We start from the raw sequence: 25,994 nt of genomic DNA on the forward strand, positions 1-25,994 counted from the left end.
CTCTAGTGCATTGAAAATGCTACCCATAGATATCCAGAAATTCAGGAAATCTTACAACAAATTATCTCAGGATGTTCTAAACATCTTAGCAATGATTCAGAGATAATTAGAAAATACATTGCTTACCACAGAAAACTGAATGAACCAGAAGGGCCAGCAACAAAAGAAAACCATATTGCTGTACACCTATCTACGAGGAAAGGGAGTCATTGATTTATTATTCTCTAAAGGTATCAAACCAAACTGAATCCTCCATAGATTTCAAGCAGACATAAATAAAACACTATGGGGAACAGCATAATAAAGAAAATTTTATCCTATATTTATTGTAGGATAAATAAATTTATCCAAAGGAAGGCCCTCTACCCCCTACTGCTTGTAAAATGATAGAATGAGATCTTGGTGAATCTGAACATTATCACTATTTGATTTCTATGAACTGCTACTCTAAATATTTTGTGATAATTCCCTTCCCTTCAGTGTTGCAGTACAATTAAATAATAATTTTGTTTGATTTTGCATGTCAGACAAATATTCCACAAACAAAGCAATCCAATTTACAGTAACAAAATTCCAGTGATTCGGGACAAATGTTGACTTATGACATGTTATCATTGGTCCCATTATCCTCAAGCAAATACCAAGGGAAGAAGAACAGACAGAATGACTTACGCCCTTTTAATCTACAGGTCAATATCATTGATAGCTACTATATTGGGTGAACCCACTAAAATTGGTAATGGCAAGAAAAATCAGAAACATGTTCCAGTCCTACAGAATAACCTCATTTCACATGAGAAAATTTCTGTCTTCAGATTATAATGCTTCAAAAAGGCTATGGACATTTTTATGACTATTACAATTCTGTATGAAAACTACTGCATTTAGAGATGGCTTTATATCAATGCTGAATAACGGAATGAAATGATGGACTCCTGCTACTGTACAAGGAAAACATTGGATCCAGAGGACATTATGTTCAGATCACACCATTAAATACCTAACAGGAATTAATTACATATTGTTCCCATTCCTGTTCCTGTGAAGCTATAATAGCCAAACACCCAAGCAATACCAAAATGCCTACGTTCATCAGTGGTTTGCGTCATCTGTAAGAATATCAAGAATATTACTATCTGCTTGTTCCAGGTGGTTTATTTAGAAGCGTTAGAGGTGACATATTGAAAAACTGAATGACAAAGCAGTTAGACAAAACAGTCAGAGTGAGATAGTGTGTGGATAGTGTCATTTTACGGTTAAAACATTAGGTGGCATAGGACTGAAAGGCACCAGATTGTTTGATCTTGGAAACTAATCAGGGCCAATCAATGAATACTAGGTGCTGTAGGCTATATTTCAGGGGAAGACTAGCAAAACCACTTCTGAGTATTCTGTCAAGAAAACCCTATGAAAAATTAAATGGGTTCCAATAAGTCAATCATTGACTTAAAGAAACATGGATACACAACTGAACTAAAGAGTTTTCTGTTCTGTTTTTTACATACTGTATTTAAGAGAGATACAATAAGGTGCTTGCCTAACTTCCTGACAGGAGCCCGCAGTGGTCCAATAGGTTAAACCCTTGTGCTGGCAGGATTGCTCACCGAAAGGTTGGCAGTTTGAATCCGGGGAGTGGGGTGAGCTCCTGTCTGTCAGCTCCAGCTTCTCATGCGGGGACATGAGAGAAGCCTCCCACAGTATGGTAAAACATCTGGGCGTCCCCTGGGCAATGTGGCCAATTATCTCACACCAGAAATGGCTTGCAGTTTCTCAAGTCACTCCTGATACACACACACACACACACACACACAATTTCCTGACTATATGTTCTAATGAAAATTTCATGAACCTTCCTAAAACTTCACTTATATTGATACATATACTTTTAATGGGATTTACCCTATGTAATACGTTCAGGAGAAGTGTACAATAACATTATAATAATAATCACATTTTCTTGGAAGGAGGTCTTGGTGGAATCTGAAAAATCCCTGCAAAGAAAAATGCTTAACTTGGGGGGGGGGGGGGGGTTGCCATCTCTAGTAGGATTTGTTCTTCTAATCAATAGCTACAATGTGCATGGTTATAAATGGAATGGCTCCTATGTATTTTAATTAAGGGTAAGGTTCAGATGTACACTATACATTCTGAAAATATGTTTCATTTCTGTATCAGAAATGTTTGTTCAAAATTCAAAGAAAATGGATTATCCTTCCATATAATAATGAAAATAACACCTTTAGAGTTCCTTCAGGGCCGTGATTTTGGTGAACAATAACCTCTGCACTCCATAGGAAACCAATCCACCTCACTATTGTATCACACCAACTTAAGCTGTGTATATTTTCATTGCATCCTGTAGCATTTTTGATGACATGTCTGTCCTCAGGGACCACCCTAATATCTTACCCTTCTATATCCCTCCTTCCAGAAAGCTCTGCTTTTCCATTGTATCAACATGACTGTTGAATTTAGAACACAATGCAATTTTGGAGTTATTTTACACACTACAAATAAACAGGAAGTTACAATCAAGGATGCATTCAATATGGAGATGCAGTTAATGTTCACTCTCCAACAAATGTATTTGTGTGAAACATATTTCCAAGCAGCTATTTGTTGTATTCATGCCCAAAATTGATGTCTGAGGTGCATACCTTAAAACTGAAAGTCTTTCATTTATAAAACATTTGGCTAATCAAGGCTTCAGGTAAAGCCTATGATAAAGCTCTTTATGCTAGGAATTCATGCTGAATTCAAGAATATTGGATGTATAATATTGTTCCTATTGTATTTTAGCTTTAAATATATTCCTGTTGTTAGAAACAGCTCTTAACCAGAGACTGCTTCACAACTCAAGGTTGTTTCGATCGTTATGCATTCAGTTGCCATTTTTAAAGTTCCTTTCAACAATTCTTACTTGTATATTGCTGGCAATATTGAAGAAGGATGGCTATATTAGAACAAATAGTATGAGAAGTGCCATGCATATTTTTTGTAATAGAGAAGGTTTTTGTTTCTGCATTTAAATATTTGCATCTAACTGAATTAATTTGGTAGATGTATAAGAGTGGTTTTGCTTGGTTTTACAACTGGACAAGCCAGTTTTGTGCATCTTCCTTCTGAATATGTTCCCATAATTGTAGGCAACACATTACAATTTAATACAGGACTGTTGCTTTTAAAAATGCAAGCATGTGGCTATACTGATTTTCATTTTACGGCCATATGACAGGCGGCTTTATCTGTATTTTTTGTTTGTTTTATGTTCCTTGCACCATGTAGCCAGCAATTCAGACTTGCAATGAAATAACTGTGCTTCCTTTTTTCTTTTTCCTTTCTTTCTTTCTTGCCAAAAAATAGTTGAATCTCTGTCAGAACCAGGAATGTGAAATTACAGAAGTGGTTTCAGCATGAAATCAGAACATTTGGTGCAAACAAAAATCCCCTTTGAAATCAGCAGGAAGGGCTATTGGAGGTACAAGAAGAACGAGATGGGCCCCCAAGGAAAAGCTTGCCTCTGCGCCAAGCTGTATTGCTGAGCTGCATATACAAGCTGTTGTTTATGACAAATTTGCACTTGGAACGTGTTTAGGCTATTGACTACCGATTATGGTCAGATCTTGCAGACTTTGCTGAGGTCAGGGAGAATGGAGCCCACATCAAGATTGGGAAAAAAATAGAACTTCAATATAAAAAGCCGAGAGCAATATGCCCTTATGAAATGAGAGGATAAAGCAATTGCCCAGTTAAATCAGTTTGGCTTAATATAGTTTAATCCTATTGAAGTTCATAGGACCAGTTCACTATAAAAGCAAGTTTAGATTGCACTGAAATGCAAAAACGTGGACCAATTCTGCAAACATTTACTGAAGATTTAACTCTTACTGCTGTGACATCTCAGCAAAATTAGTTTTGGATTATACTGGGAAGCGGCTCTCGTACTTTCCAAACTGAGCCATAATTTCTTGAGGAAATTCTTTGCGCATGATGGTTTCATTTTAAAAACCCTGACACTCAATAGGAATACAAATATTTATCTTTCTTGAAGATAGAATCATATAACATGTGAGTGGAGCACATAGACTTTATAGACTTTTCTTCTTAAGACATAGAAAAAATATTTTAAAGGTTGGATAGTGTTGGCGCGATGTGATTCATAAACAATGGAGTAGCTCCACATCTTATTTTTATGTATCATATGATAAAGGCCATAATTCTATAAGAACTTGTTCAGTGTAATACTGCAAATGGGCATAATAAATAGTGATTTATTTGTGTGCAAAGCCATTCAAGTATGTAGGATCTATATATTTTGAGAAGGCACGGGAAGGTTACATTTTTGACATTTTTCTCATCTCTTTCAAGGAGTAAGTCATGCCATCTTTTAAAGTGGATTTTTTTTTGCAAATATGACTGTTCAGATTCAGTGCTGTTCCTCCTCTGAAATGTTAGATTTTGTTGGATGTATTTTAAAATTATTTATAAAATTAAATCTTTAAGATGTTAGTTGGATGCCCATCTATTGGCAGTACTTTGATTGTATTTTCCTGCATGATGGGGGATTGAACTATGATTCTGAGATTATACACACTGGTGATGGGCAGGAATGTTTTTATATATACAGACAGTCCCCAAGTTACTAACAAGATAGGTTATGTAGGTTAGTTTATATAAATTATAAATTATGGCCTTGCTCAGTGATTCACAACCTAGATACACTAGTGCAATCTCATTGACTTCTACACAATTATCTGAACAAAACTCATTTTAGCTTTTTTTTCCCACTGTGTTAGCTTTCCCCCTCTCTGTGCATGACTTTCTCCATAGGATTATCTTTTCAGAGGAAGGCTCCAGAAGCAGTGTGCTTCAGTGGACGGAGTTGGCCAGAGAGCTATGGATTCAAATTCACATTCAAGCTATGGACTTACGTACTCGACTTATTTCACCTGCATGTTATGAAGATAAAATGTGAAAATGTTTAACATAAACCATCCCCAACTGTTGGAAGGAAGGGAGAATATAAATGACAAAAAGGTAAAAATGCTAAGAGCATTTACAAAGGTTGCTTTTAAACTCATGGGACAATTGTATGCTTTACTTGACCATGGGAGGAAATGTGTGTCTGTTGGATGTATCTGAGGAAGGGACAAAGGGCAGTCCCTAAGGCTATTCTTGCATCCTTTGACCTCACCCAACCTCTCAACTGCCTTTTCTTCTGACCATAAAAGACGGAGACCATATGTCTATGAGTTACACTTCATTTTTCCAATAGTTTTTAGCCTGCCTCTCCTGGCAATGTTTAACACTACAAACGCTTATTTCTTCAAAACCTAAATATGACTTTTAGTCATTTCTGAGGGTTTTCCACTGATGCATGGACCAACATTTTAGCTATACACAGCTTCCACAGGATTCATAGGACTAAATATGGCCAGCAAATATATCATAGTTGCCCACTTTTTCCTGGGAGAAAATAACATTTCAGTCTATCGCAGTGGTTCTTAATCTATGGGTCCTTAGGTGTTTTGGCCCATAACTCCCAGAAATTCCAGCCAGTTTACCAGCTGTTAGGATTTCTGGGAGTTGAAGGCCAAAACATCTGGGGACACACAGGTTGAGAACCAGTGGTCTATTGGGTATCACTCAAGACATCTAGCTGGTTATTATTGTTTTTGTTTTAGTTATTATTTCTTACCCACATTTCCTATTAAAGAACATCTATCCCATTCTTTCTAGAAACCAAATGATTAAACTAAGACTTACTTTGGACAGACCCTGGGATGACTCGCTAGAAAAGAAAAGAAAATTGGAAGGGTGGAAGGTAATACAAAAAGAGGAAAAAGATGATAATAAAAGAGGATTGATTTAATCCATAAAATTATGATCCGGAGTTTGCAGGCTGTCAATAAGGGCAGTGCAATGATAGTTTTAGAATATATGGAACGACTATGTATGGCATGATTTTTTATGTAATGTAATGATTTTAGATATTTAATATGTCTGATTTTAATCTAATTAAATTTTAATTTTTTTAATTCTGTATTTTTTAAGGCATTGAATAATCGCCTCTATGTAAGCCGCCTTGAGTCACCTTCGAGGTAGAGAAAGGCGGGGTATAAATAGAGTAAATAAATAAGAAGGTGTCTTGGAAGTCTCTTATTCATAGGGTTGTCATAGGTTGGAGCCAACTTCACACTGATCAATAACAACCCCATGCTTTAGCCAAAAAAATGGATTACAATCAATTAAAACAGCTGGAAAATCCTAAAAGTATGACATTATTAAAATAACCTCAAAATCCAGACTGATCTCCAGAGACATATAAGGAGACAAAGAGATGCACTCATGTATATATAGTACATAAGTGTGATTTTCTTTAGCCATGGAAAATCCTATCCCAGATGTGGTTTATGAGCATGGAAAAGCTTCTGTTAAGATACGGAAGATCCTCTCTGAGAATATCATTCAAATCCAACAGTAGATGCCAGGTGGAAGGGGGATAGGGAAGCTTAGAGGATTTGCCTCCTGGTGGGATATCTCAGATCCCTTCTTAGAAGGTCTTGATTTCATTTAATAAGATAGTAAAATAAACCTCTAGTTGCTTTACTTATGAGGATCATAAAGAAAAGATGTTTCAGGTGGTTTTTGCCAGATTACTGCACAAGTGGTGGAAGTATAATTTAGGGAAAAAAAATTATGAACAAGGGGAGGAGACTTCTAAGTATAGCAAAATTAGTACATTACACATTTTACATAACTATTTGAAAAGAACACATTCAGGCATTTATATTCGGAGGCATCTGAAATTTGAAATTAAGGAATTCATTGGGTCTTCATCTAGCCCTGGTTTCATCTCATCCCCGCTTTGAACATTTTGCCTAGTAGTAAAATCACATAATGCTTGTTAAACACTTGACACTAAATTTTGGGGTTTGTAAAAATAATGTTACATAATGACTTATTTGAAATTGAATCAGTCAGAAAGCCATTTGTGTTTAGGCTTTTGTTGTTTCACATTGCCCAATGAGACCCCTCCAATAGTCACTCACCACCATTAACACAGAGACACATACCACATTTTGAGTTTGGGAGCATCATACATTTAATATCATATGTGACTTTCTAACCTGCTTCACAGGGCTGTTGTGATAGGAAAATGAAATATAAGTCCATATGTGTCTTTTGTGCTTGTAGAGGAAAGTACAAAAAAAATCATCATGCCAAGGGGTATTCATGTGCCTTGCAGTGCCACAATTCTCAAAGCCTTCCTTGTTCCTTTGTATTGTACCTAGCTGGCAGATCCCAGGAGTGGCTAAGTAATTTGCTCAGGGTACATGTTATACAAGGCCACAGGGAGTGTAATTCTAGCTGCCTCTGCACCAGCTAGCATTTCTCGACATTATATATTTCTGAGCAGGCCATATACGTCTGCTATTATTAGCCCCACAATGCAGCAATCTCCCAAATACTCCAAGAAGTGGAAAAGAAACCCACGGTCATCAAAATGTTAATTTGGACAATGATGAAGAGTACAAAGAGTACAGGCATTAAAAATGCATCAGTCCTATCATTAAGGCATTATTCAGCCAATACCTTAAAAAAAAAGAAAATCCACTAGCTAACCAAATTAATCAAGAAGGCCATAGAAAGAAACACAAATTTAAAGAGATGCGTTTGCCTAAGGTTACATACTCTGATAACCAAAAGATTGCTTAGCCCCCATAAAATCTATAATGGTTACAAAATAAAACAGACAATCCATATCTGTTGGTGTTGCTCATTAAGGAAATGGAAGCTCAGCATCATGCCCCGGTTTGCAAGACATTTTCTACTACAGTCTTGATCAGAGGGAGGCTTTGAGGAATACAAAGCGAGATGCGTCTTTCAAATCCTGTTTCGCTTTCAAATTCCATGCATGTCTGTTGGACTATTACTGTCTGGCTAACCTGAAAGTAAACCTCAGTGAACATCATGCAACTTACTTTTGAGTAAAATGTTCCACCAAAAAATAATAACACACACATTGTGGTGATGCCTTTATTAGACCTGCCAAAAGGTACAAAATATATTAAGCAGGCTTGTGAAGCTCACCCGCTGCTTTATGAGGCATAATTGCTAAAAGCCATTTTAGGAGGAAAAAATATGATGATGGAAAATTCGGGGCCTTAAAATGACATTAACATCTTTACTTGATGAAGAAACCTGTGAGTTTTGAAAGCTAGTGCAATGTATTTTGTGCCTTTTGGTTGGCCTAATAAAGTTATCACCATTTATCTATCCCCATGGAGACCCTGTGGCGCAATGGGTTAAATCCTTGTGCTGGCAGGCTGCTGACTTGAAGGTTGGGTTGCTGACCTGAAGGTTGCCGGTTCAAATCCAACCTGGGAAGAGCGCAGATGAGCTCCCCCTGTCAGCTCCAGCTCCATGTGGGGACATGAGAAAAGCCTCCCATAAGGATGGTAAAACATCAAACATCTGGGCATCCCCTGGGCAAAGTCCTTGCAGACGGCCAATTCTCTCAAAACCAGAAGTAACTGGCAGTTTTTCAAGTTGTCCTGACACACACAAAAAATCTATCTCCATCTATCTATCTATCTATCTATCTATCTATCTATCTATCTATCTATCATCTATTGACCTTGATGAAGTTTTTAATATATACTTTGCTGCATGGCCAGCATAACAACACCCAGATTTATATTACTTTTGAGCACACTTGCATTGGTTTGTACTAAGAATTTACATGGTCAGACATTCTCTAAAGTTTCAACGTCATCATTTAAAATAAGAAATGTTTTTAATAATGTCCAGCCCTAGGTATTTTTTAAGTGTAGGCGAACAGAATTTTGGCGTCCCCCCCAAAACCAATCACTGAAAAATAAAAGCGTTGGATAAGTGAAAATGTTGGATAATAAGGCGGGATTAAGGAAAAGCCTATTAAACATCAAATTACATTAAGATTTTACAAATTAAGCACCAAAACATCATGTTTTACAAGAAATCAACAGAAAAAGCAGTCTCGACTGCGCCCCCGTATGTTTTGCGCCCCAAGCGACCGCTTAATTCACCTCATTGTTGGACTGGCTCTGCTAATGTCCATTACAAAATGAAAGAAAAAGAATGTTCAGAGAAAGAAAGAAGGAATGGTAAAAAATATTGTATTTTGCAGACATTATGGGATGCAATACCAGATGGAAGGGTTTGTCTTAAGCAATATTTTTTTTTCTAGCCTACTCTTTTTGATGGGAGAAAGGGAGGAAAAATAGACTCCTTCTGAAAGAGCAGCATTAGGCTTTTAAGGATGTATTTTAGGAAAGAAGAGTCTTTGATTTAGCTACACAAATCTGGGAAACAGTGGAAGGCAGCTGGAATAAAGGATCTTTTCAAAATTATAAGGTGCAATGGGCTACTCTTTTGTGAGGGAGGGAGTTTCAAATTTGCACTTGTCCTAATAACAGTATTAGACCTTATATGGATTTTGGATTTCTGCTTACAACCAACACAGCTGCCTCCGCTGCATTTGTTATTTAACACAATCTTCCTCTATGGAGATTATCTATCTTCTATCTTCATTGCTGCCAGGCTGGGAAAGGACCTAGTTCATTCCTCATGCCAATGTTGGCATTCCTTTCCTGTATGTACTTTGATATGGTGAATGGTTCCATTCCTTGTCTCACTGACAGATGTCTAGCACAAATGACAAGAAGAACTGCTTGTCAAGGGAGGGGACAATGTGCTTCATTTTTTGTGCAACTGCAGGGGAGGTAACAAAAGAGAGCAAAGTGTGCCAGTAAGAGAAGGGAGATAGGTCATCCTACAAGGCACTGCTATTTGCTAGTGTGTTTGGCAACATGAAGTCCCCATTATCTCTTAGCTACCTCTCTCTCCTTCCCATAGTCTTGCTATGTGATCCATGTTCTCTATGCTTCTTCTCTCAGATAAAATTTGCTTTTGTTCCTTATTTCTGGATCTACCATTGTTTTGAATTACAAGCATGCTAGGCTTTTAAGCCGGAAGAACTTCAGCATTCGCTGCTACTGCTTAAAACAGCAAATATTCTGAATGCATTCTTATAGTATTTGTATATATATGTTTGTATATGTATTCTAACACTGAGCAGTGGAAACACATCCCAATTGTATGCAAAAACAATTATGGCATCATGTACACTGACCATTTAATGTAGTTTTAAAATGGTATTGAAGAAAATGCTGATGTGCATAAAGGACTTTCTTTTACACACTTCTGTAGGAAATTGTTTTCTAGCCACCAGAGTTTGAAGCTAGCTTTGAACTGCATTAAATGTGGTAGATCAGTGGTTCTCAAACTGTGCATCCCCAGATGTTTTGGTCTTCAACTCCCAGAAATCCTAACAGTTGGTAAAATGGCTGGGATTTCTGGGAGTTGTAAGCCAAAACACCTGGGGACCCACCGGTGAAAACTACTTGGGTAGATGGTTTTAATCTATCTGCATTTTCTCACATCTATCCCTTATTTTTGTCACTTCTTCACCTTTCTTATGTAACCAAGACAGGTAGTACCACTAGCTTTAGGGCATCACCCTTCTATGCCTGGTGCCTTCCAGATTTCTTGAATTACAACTCCTAATGTACTAGTCTGCTCAGGTTTTAATATCTTGGAGGAGGGCTTTCACTTTGTCTGCCATCATCATGACTTCCTTTGGTGAGAACTTGGGAAGGAGCCTTCTCAGCAGATGATTCCAGGGAGGATCATTCGGTTTCCTCTCTGCTCTCATTTTGCCTATTTAAATAGACCATCGGTTTTGAATTGGTCAGGGCTATGCAAATAGCATTCCAATTCTTGATATACAATCAATTTTGATTCATTTTATTGATTCTAAATTTATGTTTTCAAGAGAATTCTTGTTTAATGCTTTAAAAGGTATTTTACAGATCATTTAACTACAGGTTGAGAATCCCTTCTCTGAAAAGCTTGGAGGCAGAAGTGTTTTCATTTCACTTTTTTTCCTTCAGATTTTATATTGAAATATCTTAACAATGGAACCCACATCTAAACACAGAATTAATTTATGTTTCATGTACATTTTATACACATAACTTACAATATTTTAGTAATTTAGTTCATGAAAAATTCAAGGTGTCACTGTCTTTGCCACCCATTTCAGATTTTGGATTTCTGGAAAAAGGAAGCTGAAATTGTATTTTTTTCCCCATGTGCACTGACTCCATATGGAAAAAAGTGAGATATTAATCAATTTATATAAAATTTATATTTAAGTATCAAGGCCGGGCACTTTAATTAATTAATTGATGAATTAATTAATTGCAGTGTTCTGTCTGAGAATGATGAAAGTGACACTCCAACATATGTGGAAGACAGCAGGCTGAGGAAGGATGTGATTTGTCAATAATGATTTGATTTGCGCTTAAATTCAGGTACAGTGTCTTGGCATATTTTAAAGTAATGTACATTGTCACTGAACAGTTCCCCTCAATTCCTCCTTAATTCCAGAGTCTAAAATTGCAACATTGAACCATTGTCTGTTTCTTATCTTGGAGCGCCAATCCATAGGCTACCAGATTGCTTAGCTTGTGCATATTTTTCCTGCTATGCACCTTTCTCCAAGATTACAACATAAGTACCAACACTATACTTTTCATGCCATAGCTTATACTCTCTTGTCCCTGCAACACACACATACACACCCAGTTTATGCAGGAATAACACCATTATTAACTGTACAGTGTCACTTTCAATAGATGCATTGAAATCAACCGGGCTTCCTTCCTGGTAAGTGTGCAGAACATTACAACCTGCCCTGTTTGAGAAAGTCATGTAATCCTTGAGGGGGGCAGAGGGTTATGACACAACAAGGGGACTGATAGACCAAAGGGTGGAGAGGTGTGAAAAGACATTGTTTAATGGGTTGTCAACCCAAAAGCATCCCTAGGTGAAGAATGTGGAACGGTTCCACCACATTGCATCTGTTACGCAACCACTCAGAGAATGTCCATTATGGGGAAGCTATGAAATTACAAATATATTTTAAACAGTGAATAAATAAATAAAATCTGCCATCAAAGTCACAGGAATGTAGCTTTAGACTGTCCATTTCATTCTGTTCTCTTCCACCTTAATTCCATCCCACCATAGTGATAACTGTTTGGTCTTCATGGCGGATGGAAAGAAGGAAGGAAGGAAGGAAGGAAGGAAGGAAGGAAGGAAGGAAGGAAGGAAGGAAGGAAGGAAGGAAGGAAGGAAGGAAGGAAGGACGATGACTATTCATTAGCTATCTAATTCACTGGTAGTTTTGGGCCCCCACCGCACCCAACCTCAGTTCTACAAGTGAACGTTTTCTGAATGTTATCCAACCATTTCCTCAATTCTTTTTGAAACACTGCCCCTTCCCTTCCAGCATCTTCTTCTCTCCAAATCCTGCCCCCACTGTCCTGCCATTCCTCCTGCTGGCACTGTCGAAGCATCTTTCTAACAAAGGATATATTTGTACTCTAGAATTAATGCAGTTTGACACCACTTTAACCACTATGGCTCAATGCTATGGAATCCTGGGAGTTGTAGTTTAGTGAGGCATCAGCCCTCTTTGATAGAGAAGGCTAAAGGCCTTGTAAAACTAGCAGCTTCTATGATTCTATAACACTGAGCCATGGTAGTTAAAGTGAGGTCAAACTGCATTAATTCTACAGTATAGATGCACTGGCTGACTCCCTCCCAGAAGAAAACATGAGAATATTACTATGCCAGATTTAATTACTATGGTCATTGGTTTACAATGGCAAAGCCAAGTCATACTACCACTTGTGACTGAGGTCTATTTTGTTTAGTGATGTTTGGGAGCAACCAGGTGAATGTGTGGACAACTAAGAGTAATAAATAGCAGTTGTAGGGTACAACTACGTTGTTGAATTAATGCAGTTTGACACCACTTTAACCACCATGGATCAATGTGATGGAATCCTGGGGGTGATAACTTTACAAGGCCTTCAGCCTTCTCTGTCAACGAGTAAAGATGTTTCACCAAACTGCAAATCACAGGATTGCATAGCATCAACCCAGGGCAATTTTTTTATCGTGTCAGAAGCAACTTGAGAACATAATGCAAGTTGCTTCTAGTGTGAGAGAATTGCTCGTCTACAGAGACATTGCCCAGGGAATGCCTGAATGTGTTACCATCCTGCTGGGAGGCTTCTCTCATGTCCCCAAAAACTAGAGCTGGTGGATGGGAACTCACTCCATCTCGCAGATTCAAACTGGCAACCTTCAGGTCAGCAACCCAACCTTCAGGTCAGCAGTCCAGCTGACACAAGGGTTTAACCACCACGGCTCAATATAACAGTCAAAGTGGTATCAAATGACATCAATTTGAAAGTGCAGATGGGTCTGTAATAAAGGTGGAACCAGCAAGTGCAGTGGTTTAGGAGTTGGACTATCACTGGTGACCAAAATACAAATCTCTGCTCAATCATGACACCCATTGGTTGACTTTGGACTAACCACACTCTCTCAGTCTCAGATGAAGGCAATGGTAAACCTCCTGCCAAGAAGAACCCCCTATGATAGATTCTCCATAAATTGGGTATCAATCTGAAGGCACAGAACAACAAGTAATAAGGATACCAAATCTTGGGCAGGGTGGACTCTGCTGAGTACTTGGATGGAAACTACTGATGAATATTAGATGCTGCAGTATATATTTCAGAAGAAGGGACTGGCCAAACCACCTCTGAGAATTCGTTGCCCCAGAAAACCCTACAAAAATCTTGTGGCCACCATAAGTCAACAGACAACTTGAAGGCATACACACAGAGTCGTAAGAGTAACAGAACATCAATGATGCACTAAGCAGGAAGACTGAAGAAGCATAATATTCTATGTCTACTACACAAAGAGCAGGGAGTCCAATGAAATCCACCCATCACTTCTCCACCCAAAACACACACTCCACTCTCTTTTTTAAAAAGAGAATTTGCTTTCCAAAGCATGCCTAATTTATTGTCATGGCATTTTGGGAGATATAGGAGGAAAACATGGATAAATGAAATAGCTGCTCAAGAGAGGTTTCATTTATCATATAAATACATAAATACATATGAACATATATTCTGAGATGTGTGTAGAATATATGTATGGGTGGATAGATGGATAAATAGATATTTAATAAACCCACCTATAGTACAGATGCATAGATAGGAAGTTTGACTAACAGCCAGTCAGACAGAACAGAGGGAATCTTAGCACCTAGCACCTACAACTGTTTGACAAAAAGTTGTAGGAATAATAGCCACCCCAAGAGTTGGAAAAGAGCCCTTTCATCTGTGTGGATTTAGGTGTCCAACTCAATTTCCTGGTTATGCCCCCTGTTGTTTCTTGCCCTGCTTGATCTTTCAGCAGAACTTTGTGAAAGGCCATGGTTGGCATCTGTCAGTTAGTCCACCTGAAGTAGGTCCATTTAATTAATTGTTGGAAAATAGGTCAACTCAATACATAAATCCCAGGGATTAAGTGGGTCTATTTTGGTTAGAACCAACAAGGAAAAGTATACTGATCCCATTTGGTGAAGTGTAAATATGAGATAGTGCCATAGGCAAAGCATGTCTGTGTGTGTTTACTTGGAAATAAGCCCCAGGCTAAACTTTATTATTATTCAGTGCATCTTAAATATATATTTATTGGTATGTGTGATTTTAATGTGTTTTTATCTTTGTCCTATGTCTTTTTATGTGTGTGTGTGTGTGTGTGTGTGAATACACACACACACACATATCCATATGTTTTATATTGTATTCTGTGTTGATCCCACCTCAAGCCATAAGGAGAGACTGGTAAAATAATAAAAATAAAATCATCATCATCATCATCATCCAGGCAGGCCTTTCTCCTAGGAAAGGGTGTATAGGATTGTTCTGTATCCTCCTTCAACTCTATGTGACCTTAGTTGCAACAGATGAACCCAACAATGCTCCCCAATCTGGAATGGGGCTAGTAATTCACTGAATTTCTGGATGAAAGGAGAATGCTGGTGGACTTTAGGGTTGCAAATCCAAAGGATTTGCATCTGTACCTGTACCTAAGCCACAAGGAGAGGGGGGTTATATTATTATTATTATTATTATTATTATTATTATTATTATTATTATTATTATGTGTGAATGTGCAGCTAGGGTTGAGAAAAGTGTCTGATGCAGATTGGGGAAGATTTTAAAGCAGTAGCAGTCCTTAGGAAGATCATTATCCTTACTTTCAGGTGCCTCCAACTTCATCTCCCATCATCCCCAGGCAGTTGTGTTAACTGAGGATGATGGGAGCTGCAATCTGAGGCAGACCACAAGCTCCTGGGTGGGGAAAGCTGAACAAGGATAAGAGAGTGAGCTTCTACACACACCAGAATTAGTGTTGTTTGGCATAATTTTAACTGTCACAGCTCAGTGCTATAGAATCCTGGGAGCTGTAGTTCTACAAAGTATTTAGCCCGCACTGCTCAAGAGTGCTGTTTTATTATCAGACTCCAAATCCCAGGATTCCATAGCACTGAGCCATGGCAGTTCAAGTGGTGTCAAACTGCATAACTCTACAGTGTTGCAGCACCCAGAGAAAGCAAATAGGAAAGGGATATGGGAGGCAGAAGTGGCCATAGATTTATAGCACATATCTTCCTCCACTGACCGAGAACGTATTTGTTGGGAGTTGGATCTACACTGTCAATCCAGTTCAAACTGCATTATATGGCAGTGTAGATCCAGCTGTAGTTAGGGGGTGGGACTGGCAGAATAATTATAATGGGTGCAAAGAGAATAATGCCCTTTCCACACATCTGTATAAAATCCACATTTAATTTGATCATATGGCAGTGTGGACTCAGATAACCCAGTTCAAAACAGATATTGTGAATGATCTGTCTTGATATTCTGGGTTATAAGGCTGTGTGGAAGGGCCCTAAGAAAACTCTTTTCCTGCTTCCCTTCACTATATCACATTTCTGCTTCTCGTATTACTCTGTCCCTTCTTGGATCTCTGTACTTCCCACCAATTACTTTCTTAAGGAAAGGAAATTAAAACAAAATCTTCCACAGCACACCTATGTTTATATTTGAGGGTTGGTGGGAAATAGAGAGCAGAGAGGGCTAGCTTTGGGGCAAATTTTCATCTGGCGCAATTGGCGGGATGAGAAACAGGGCTTTTTTGGTAGCTGCCCCGTGGCTGTGGAACTCCCTCCCTAGTGACATCAGAAGAGCCCCTCACTCTTAAGCTTCAGGAAAAAAAATCTTAAAACCTGGCTATTTAAGCAAGCTTTTGGGGATTAATATGACCCATAAGTATGACAAACGGTGAAAGCAATTGATGTAATGTTTATAAAGTTGAGTTTGTGCTAGATCTTTGATATATTTTAATCATCTGGAAGATTATTTATAATTGATATGTATATGGTTTTATAGTTTTATAATATTGGTTTACTGTTATTGTTATTGTTTGAATCTGGCATTGAATTATTGCCATAAGCTGCCCTGAGTCTCCCTTTGGGGGTAAGAAGGATGGGACATAAGTAAAGTAAATAAATAAATCTGGAAAAAAATAATAAAAAATATTGTACGTAGATAGATGTCATGGAGTTGGATGGATGGGTGATTCTCTTAATGTGATTGTTGGACTGCAGACTTGGGTGGATATTTCTTTCTCTTCTCTTACCTCCCCTGCACAAAGGCATTTCCTTTGGGTGCATCTACATTCTAGAATGAATGCAGTTTGACCCCACTTTAATTGCCATAGCTCCTTGCTATGGGATCCTGGGATTTGGAGTCTGATAAGGAACCAGCATGCATTTGACAGAGAAGTCTAAAGACTATGGACCGGGCTAGCCAGAAGGTTAATCCACCAGCTATAGAAGATCCTGCCGATCCGGAAGGCTGGCAATCCACCCCTGGGTTGGGGTGAGCTCCTGCCCGTCAGCCCACCTTCTGCTCACCAACAGTTCAAAAACAACAATGTAAGTAGATTAATAGGTACTGCTTTGGCGTGGAGGTAAAAGACACCCTGTAAAACATGCTGGCAAAAATCCAACCAGAAAAGGCGTCCATGGACTACAGGTTAGAAAATGAAAGAACAGCACCTCCCCATGGCCGAGTCCAGCACAAGCCAAATGCCGGAGATGAAAAGAGGGAAGCCTTGCCTCTGTTTATGTACTGTCTGTCTTTGTCAATTGTATAGACATTGAATGTTTGTCATATATGTACCTTGTAATCCGCTCTGAGTCCCCTTGGGGAGATAGAGTGGAATATAAATAAAATATTGTTGCAAATCTACAACCCCTGGGATTAAATCCATAGCACTGAGGCATGGCAGTTCAAGTGGGGTCAACCGGCCTTGGGAGTCGAATAGAAGACTGTTATCCTAGAAGCCTCTTGCCAACACTTCATTTGTCTGGCATGTAGTCTTGCTGCTTTTCTCTTTGCTTCTTTAGTATTTTTTAATGTATTAATTTCTGCACACTGCCTCCCATCCTATTTCTGAGCAAAACGTGGAATATAATTACATGACTTAATGTACTGTCCAGTGGGTATAAAATAACTTAAGCCTGATGAAGGGAAGGGCCCTGGCTCTCTCCGCCCCACCTTCTCCCTCTGCAGTCCCCATCTTTCAAGAGCGCTTTTGCTTTTGAGGCAGAAGAAAAGGAGTGAACGCCCTTTCTGTTTGTCCACCACTGATGCCAAGGATCTGCCAAGCTCTTGACTTGAAGGAAGTGAGAGCTCAAAGCTAGAGGGAAAACGCCCTTAAAATCCCAGTTTTGTTCAGGTTTACTAGGCAGTACGTGAAAGGCACCAAAGGCCCTTCCACACAGCCATATAACCCAGAATATTAAGGCAGAAAATCCACCAATATCTGCCTTGAACTAGGTTATCTGAGGTCCCTTCCACACAGCTGAATAAAATCCCACATTATCTGCTTTGAACTGGAATATATGACTGTGTGGACTCAGATAACCCAGTTCAAAGCAGATATTGTAGGATTTTCTGCTTTGATATTCTGGGATATATGGCTGTGTGGAAGGACCCCTAGTCCTACATTGGGCAAAACCACCTTTGAAACCAATTGTCCTCATGGTTGTAGATTTCAATGTCTTCTCTGTGTAGTCTGTCATGGTGGTTGTTAGAGTGATCCAGCATTTCAGTGTTCTCAAATAATATGCTGTGTCCAGGTTGGTGCATCTTCTGGAACATGGCCATACAGCCAGGAAAACTCACAGCAACCCAGTGATTCTGGCCACGAAATCGTTCGACAACACACACATCGAAGTAAACAGAATCGACTTGGGTTGTATCCAATATCCATACTTCGCAATGAAAGCACTTTCATACCACGTTAACTTCCAAAGCTTCCTACTAGACGGTCTCGAAATTTGGAAAGCAGTAGTGAGAATTATTTAACGTTGCAGTTCAGCAGAAGGCACATCATTTACAAACCCCAACTTTCCATGACAGTTAAAGCGATACCAGACTGCTAAAATGTTGCTGTGTGGATGCGCCCTCGGTTTGGCTTCCTATGCAAAATGCCTGTGCGCCTGCCCTCCTCTATACTACTACCTCAAGGTGCATCTCCACTGCAGAATTAATGCAGTTCGATCTCACTTTAACTGCCATGGCTCAGGAAGTTTTTTAAGGACACAAACGTTCTCTCATAAAGACTGCCGAACTACAAATCCCAGGATTCCATAGCATTGACCAAAGGCAGTTATAATGGGGCCAAATTGCATTAATTCTACACCCTGAGAGGACAGGCACCGGCTATTGACTTGCTGTTCAGAACCGGGCTGTAGATTCCATCCAAATGAAGAGGATTTATTTCAGTCTCCGAGTTTAGCACCGAGTTGCTCAAGGCCAGAAAGAGTATTGGTTGTGTTGTCGAAGGTTTTCATGACCGGAATCACTGGGTTGCTGTGAGTTTTTCGGGCTGAATGGCCATGTTCCAGAATCATTCCCTCCTGACGTTTCGCCCGCATCTATGGCAGGCAGAGGTTATGAGGTCTGTTGGAAACTAGGTAAGTGGGGTTTATGTAACTGTGTAAAATCCAGGGTGGGAGAAAGAACTCTTGTCTGCTGGAGGCAAGTGTGAAAGTTGCAAATGGCCACCTTGATTAGCATTTAATGGCCTTACAGATTCACAGCCTGGCTGCTTCTTGCCTGAGGAAATCCTTTGTTGTGAAGTGTTAGCTGGCCCTAACACAGAAAAAGAGGAAACAATGAAAATGAACAAAATCTGGCTACCAGCATTAAAAAAAAACCCTCCAAAATCAGGACAGGGAATAAAGAGTACCCTGAAAACAGAGGAATTCCAGACATGAATCAATCAGGGCCAGCTAACACCTCCCAGCAAAAGATTCCCCCAGGCAGGAAGCAGCCAAGCTTTGGAACTGCAAGGCTATTCAGTTGGTGATTAATTGCAACATTCATACTTTTCTCAGACAAGAGTTCTTTCTCCCACCCTGGGTATTCCTCAGATATATAAACCCCACTTGCTTAGTTTCCAACAGACCTCACGACCTCTGAGAATGCCTGCCATAGATGTGGGAGAAACGTGCTGCTGGAATATGGCCATACAGCCCGGAAAACTCAAAGCAACATAATATTGGTTGTGTGTGCATTTATGTCTGTGAGGTCTGTTGTCCTTGGAGAAGCGGAGGGACGTGGCCGCAAACCACGTCTATATGGAACTGAGGCGGAAATGATGGAAATAATATATATATCTGCGTCTCGCCCGTGTTTAAAGGTTTTTCCCCATTTCCAAATCTTTCCTCCAAAACAAATACACAAATAAATAGAAAGTAAAACGGGAAGCGAAAGGAGTATAGTGACCATTGATTCAAATTCACTGCACCCTCGAACATCCTTTCCACTCGTTCTCATGAAGACAATCCCAGTCGCCATCGGCTCAAAAGCACACCCTTTCCTCCATCGACTGTATTCAGGACAAAATGACACTTCTTCCCCGTATTAGCACCCCTGCCCCCAAAAAAACCCTTTCCTACACACACAGACACGCACACACCAGGAATTCCTAGTGACCGCAAATATCAGAAGCCAGGAAAGGGAGGGGTCCCTTTAATTCGCATTAAGAAGGAAGCGATGCAACCTCTAGAAGTCAAGTGCAGGCAGACAGAGAACGGGACATCACATCTCGTGTTGCGTGTATGTGTGCGTGCGTATAGAGTGGGCCCAAAGTCATTATTACATATATTGTACATGAGGTTTTGATGTTGAGAACTGAATTAAAAATAAATGTGTTATTGGGTTGCGTTGAGTTTTCCGGGCTGTATGGCCATGTTCCAGAAGCATATACTCTTGACGTTTCGCCCACAACTATGGCAGGCATCCTCAGAAGTTGTGAGATATATTGGAAACTAGGTAAGGGAAGTTTATATATCTGTGGAAGGTCCCAGGGTGGGAGAAGGAACTCTTCTCTGTAGGAAGCAAGTGTGAATGTTGCAATTCATCACCTTGATTCGCATTGAATGACCTTACAGCTTCAAAGCTTGGCTGATTCCTGCCTGGGGGAATCCTTTCTTAGGTAGTGTTAGCTGGCCCTGATTGTTTCCTGTCTGGAATTCGCCTGTTTTCTGAGTGTTGTTCTTTATTTACTGTCATGATTTTGGAGTTTTTTAAAAAAATATTGGTAGCCAGATTTTATTCATTTTCATGGTTTTATCTTTTTTGTTGAAATTGTCCACATACTTGCGGATTTCAGTGGCTTTTTTGTGTAGTCTGACATGGTGGTTGTTAGAGAGGTCCAGCATTTTTGTGTTCTCAAGTAATATGCTGTGTCCAGGTGCTCTGGTATGGCTGACTTCTCTGGTTGAGATAGTCTGCAGTGCCTTTCATGTTCCTTGATTCGTGTTTGGGTGCTGGACCACCCTAACAACCACCATGTCAAGTTACACAGAGAAACCATTGAAATCCACAAGCATGTGGACAATTTCAACATAAAGGAGGAAACCATGAAAATGAAAAAAAAAATCTGGCTACCAGTATTAAAAAAGACTCTTACATCAGTACAGTAAATAAAGAACAACATTCTGAAAAAGGGGGAATTCCAGACAAGAAACAATCAGGGCCTGCTAATCACTTCCCAAAAAAGGATTCTCCCAAGTAGTAAGCAGCCAGACCTTGAAGCTGAAAGGCTATTCAATGCTAATCAAGATGATTGATTGCAACATTCCCACTTGACTCCAACAGACAAACGTTCTTTCTCCCACCCTGGACCTTCCAAAGATATATACACTTCCCTTACCTAGTTTCCAATATATCTCACAACCTCTGAGGATGCCTGCCATAGTTGTGGGCGAAACGTCCTGCTTCTGGAACATGGCCATACAGCCCGGAAAACTCACCGCAACCCTGTGATTCCGGCCATGAAAGCCTTGGGCAATACAAATGCGTTCTTCAATATTGAAATCCCTCCCTGACGTTTGGCCCACCTTGGAAGTGTATGTGTATTTGGATAGATTAGGTCTATCTTCCTTTCTCCGCACTACTGGAGAGGGAAGCTGCAGTTTGGCTACCCCGCCCCGGTTGAAGGGTCATTTGGGGCGCCGGAGACGTCGAGGGGTGCAGCACAAACCCAAAGGGAGGAAGAAAGAGAGCAAGACGAAACCAAAATGAAAAGGAAGATGCGCTACCTTGGCAACTAGAGCCGTTTGAAAGGAGCCCCGGAGAGTGGGCTGAGGAGGAGGAAGAAGAGGAGGAGGAGGAGGCGGCGGCCGCTGCTGCCCACCCGCCCTGCCGCGAGTACTCTCCTCGACTACGCGTATTCTTAAGCAATAACAACGTAATCCGTATTATCCACCCAAGAATACCCGTCACCGAAGAGAGTCAGGAAGCTGCTGCCGGCGGTGATGGAGGCGGCGATGGCGACGAAGAGGATGGCGGCGGTGGTGGAGGAAGAGGAACCTGGAGCTTGCCCGACAATAAATCCACAACGGTACGTCCCTTGGCCCGGAGGAAGAGTAGGAGGAGGAGGAGGAGGAGGAGGAGGAGGAAGAGAAGAATCCACGAGAGAGGCGAAGCAAAATCCACGAGACTCCGGGGCCTCCCTGGCAAAGCAAAGGAGAAGAGTTGGACTTCAAGGTCTGGAAGAAGTAGCAGCTCCCTTTCTTTCCCTTCCAATAGCCTCTCTCCCCTTGAAGAAAGCCAGGTCCAAGGGCACATCAACAAGCGGTACATATATCCTAAGGCCCAGGAGTCTTTACTTTTTTTCACACCTTGGAGGAAGGGCTACACTAAAGTGGGATAGGGTGAGTCACCCCGTGAGTGAACAAATAGAATATTGCTGACATGCATCCGACTAACGTGTTCTCCCCTTACACGCTTTACTGTATTGATAGTGCAACAAATATTCTTAATGTCCTATTATAAACCGACAAAGGAACTCTTAGAGGCGCTGAATTAAGGGATCCAACTGTATTCAGCACCTTGGATAACGCTGCTAATACCACTAACACGCTCCATGCTCTATTAAAATGACAAAGGAATTCTCCAAAGTGCTGAATTTAGAGACCCATCTCTATTCAGCATCTTGGATAGTGCTGTAAATACTACTAATACGCTGGATGCTCTATTAACCGGTGAAGGAACTCTCCAAGGTGCTGAACTCAGGGATCCACCACTACTCAGCACTTTCCACAGCTCCACCAATGCCTAGACTGGACCCAACAAAGCGCTTCCCACATCTGGATTGCCATGAGCAATCCCTACTAAAATGATGAAGGGATTCTCCAAGGTGCTAAATGCAATGGCCAGACTATTCAGCACCTTAGATAGCTCTGCGAATACTGCTAACACGCTGGACACTCTATTAACCAGCTAAAGAATTCTCCAAGGTACTGAATTCAGGGACCCGCCTCTACTCAGCTCTTTGGGCAGCTCTGCCAATGCCTAGACTGAAGAATTGACTCCAACAAAACACTTGCCCGCATCTGGATTTCCATGGACACTCTCAATGCCTTACTAAAATGATGTAGGGACTCTCCCAGGTGCAGAATGTAGGGGGCAGACTCTATTTAGCACCTTGGATAGCTCCGTTAACACTTAGACTGAAGCGCTGAACCCAACACATCATTGCCCCCAATACTCTCAATGCTGTATTAAAACAATGAAGGAACTCTCCAAGGTGCTGAATTGAGAGAGCCGCCTCTATTCAATACATCGGTCAGCTCCGCCAACGCCTTAGGCTGAAGCGCCTCCGGACCTAACACTGAATCCCCGACGTGAAAGCCTGGAGTCACACCTAGCATTATAAACGCGTATCATTCATATCCACCAAACACTTGGGCGATTCTGAAGGGCGCAGTCCCTACATGCCAAAGCCGGGCACCCATGTAGGCAGAGGCATCGTTCTCCACCCCACCCCTAATTTAGCCAAGGAGCCCCTTCCCCGTCCATCCACGGTACCTGGAGCCCGCTGCCGGCTTCTCCCGTGGCTGGCCCTCCTCCGTCGAGTCCTCTCCCCGGGATGGCATCGGGAACGGGTTTCTGGAGAGGAGAGGCATCGTTAAGCACACACCTTACCAAGCTGTTTGTTTAAAGGAACTGGGGCAATAGAGGAGGGGGAGAAGGCAAGGAGGGGAGGGGACGCGATCAAACAAACCAGGCACGCCTGCGAGAATGGGAGCTTGGAGGGGGTCCCATCTTCCAGGAAAAACAACCAACACATTCTCCAAAAAAGGGCGCTTTTCGCGGGAACTTTCGGGGAAAAGGCGAGCGCCTCTCGGCTCCACGCCTTTAAGCTCCCAATCAAGGCAAAAAATAAATCAATTAGTAGTAGTAATAATAATGTATTTCTGAATAGGGCGAATAAATGGGGAAAATCCTTCGCTTTTCCCAGGTGCCCCCCCCCCCCAAAGAGGAGCGAGGAGTTAAAGGCGCCGCGGGTTTGCTTTCCTCTCCCTCTCTCCAAATCACCTCCTAAACGCGCCAGACCACCTCCCAAGGCGAGTCTGCTTGGAGCAAGGCGTAGAGATGTCTCCCCATATCCGCCTGAACCTCCTTTCCTGCCATTCCTCCCTTAAACTGGGCACATTTCTGAGAATCTGCTCGCATTAAAACAAATATAAAATCAAAGTCAACTCCAAACGTAATTTTCCTGCAACGCAGTTTAAACACAGGGGAGTGCACTCCACAGTCAGGGACCTGGTGGTCTTTGTTTGTATGAAGGGGTCCCCATCCCTTGCCAGAGCCCATTCTTTGGACTCCCCATCCCACCTCCAAAAAAAGTCCATGTTAAACCCCGCTAAGTTTGAGCTGAGGCTAATCCACCGCGGCTGCGAAATACAAAGAAGCTCAGCTTCAAGTCGGAGGTGTGTGGACTGCGCTCTTCCTCCCTCCCCAAGAGCTTATTGTCACGCATCTGCCGAGACAACTAGCTTGGGAACTGGCTGGCTCCTCGATCCCATCGCAAGTGACATCCGCCCCAAATCCTTGGTTTTAATCTTTCCCAGTTTCCTGTCCCTAACAGCAAAAGCATGGCAAGAAACCCACTTCGCCGCCAAAAAGAAGCCAAAAATAATGCCACTACTTCAAAAATATACATTTTTTCCTCATCCCAGCAACAATGAAACACACACAAACACACACACATCCAAATGCGGTCAACATTCGACCAGTAAAATAACGGTCACAGCAATGCATGCAACTTGCTTCCCTCTTCTTTTTCTAGCCACGTTTCTCTGCCTTCAAGGCTTTATTGTATGCGCGCGCACGCAGAGAACGAGAGGCATAAAGTAAGGGTGATAAAAGAAATACAACAGGCACACAGCATCCCCTTTCCTCCCTTCGCTTTTTCCCTTTCCCCCCAGGATTATACACAGAAGTGGCGTTTGTGGGGATATGACCATTTCGGGCTCTGTCTGTCCTCCTTTTGAACTCTCAGACCCCAACAGCCACTAGAAAAAAGTCACCATGCGGTCAGTTTGTTGCCTGATTCCAATAGCCTGAAATCTGAAAACCTTACTCCAAAACAAGAGCAAACTTTTTCAATACTATTACTGCCATTATTGTTCCAAAAGTGAATGGAGAAAGGGGTGGCAACAGACAAGACTACCGCTGGCATATTGAAGGCGTCCTGTCTGGGGTACCAAATAATCCTCATCCCGGGGACATGAGAGGAGCCTCCCACAAGGATGGTAAAACATCAAACATCTGGGCGTCTCCTGGGCAACGTCCTTACAGACAACCAATTCTCTCACACTGGAAGCGACTTGCAGTTTCTCACGAAAATAAAATCCCTTCCCTACTAATCTGGCTCCCTTTCCCCTCAAACTTGTCGCCTGGATAGAGCCTCATCTGCTCTGAGCGAGCGCCTACCAAAATGGTCGAGGGCGTTTCAGCACCAGGAAGAGTGGACAGCTCCCTCCTCCGAGGCGCCCTTCTCTGCCGCACCAGAGACTGAGGAAAGAAGAGGCTGCTTTGGGAAGCTCTCCCTTCCTTCTTTCCCTCCCTCCTTCCCTCCCTCCCTCCGCCTCAACCCGCCCTCCCTCCGATCGCCTTCCAGCTTGGTTAGGATGACTTAGGAGACCAGATCCCATCAGATCCCTTTTGCTTTGGGGAACAGGTTCAACCCAACGCCCGCGAAAGTGTCTGTTCCATGTCTTAAGAGGAAGGAGCTGTCCACTATTCCTGGTGCTGAAATTCTCTCAACCATTTTGGTAGGCGCTCGCCCAGAGGCACTATCCAAGCGATAAGTTTGGGAGGGGGGGAGCCAGATAGTACACCCCTCCATCTTTCCTCCTTCTCTCCTCTCCTTTACCCTTTCTCCCTCTCTAACACCACACCATCCCCCGGGACCAAGCCCCATCTCCTCCTCCTCCTCGAGCGCTTTGTTGCTCCTTCTCCACCTTGCGCTGCAGCTCGCGGTGCCCGAAGCCCCGGCTCAGCCCCAGCATTAACTACCTTTGTTCATCGAAAGCCATGTTGATTAGGATCTTCCTCCCAGCCTACCGTAATAACTGG

The 25,994-nt window shown here is 41.5% G+C and overlaps 2 non-coding genes across 2 annotated transcripts in view; both read right to left on the reverse strand.

Moving 5' to 3' along the window:
- LOC103278654 (uncharacterized) overlaps window positions 1–25,994 on the reverse strand; it is a 64,305-nt gene that overhangs the window by 36,590 nt on the left and 1,721 nt on the right. The window contains exons 2-3 of the transcript XR_010005319.1: window positions 23,439–23,519; window positions 1–22,081 (exon numbers count right to left, since the gene is read on the reverse strand). The exon at window positions 1–22,081 is cut by the window's left edge and continues 36,590 nt beyond it. This is a non-coding gene — a transcript (uncharacterized LOC103278654). The remainder of the gene's footprint in view (window positions 22,082–23,438; window positions 23,520–25,994) is intronic.
- Window positions 21,773–21,870, reverse strand: mir137a (microRNA mir-137a). The gene has a single exon (NR_129854.1). It is a non-coding gene; the product is annotated as a microRNA mir-137a (primary transcript).

The sequence above is a fragment of the Anolis carolinensis genome, chromosome 4 (genome assembly GCF_035594765.1).
Source record: "Anolis carolinensis isolate JA03-04 chromosome 4, rAnoCar3.1.pri, whole genome shotgun sequence".
NCBI classification, from domain to species: domain Eukaryota; kingdom Metazoa; phylum Chordata; class Lepidosauria; order Squamata; family Dactyloidae; genus Anolis; species Anolis carolinensis.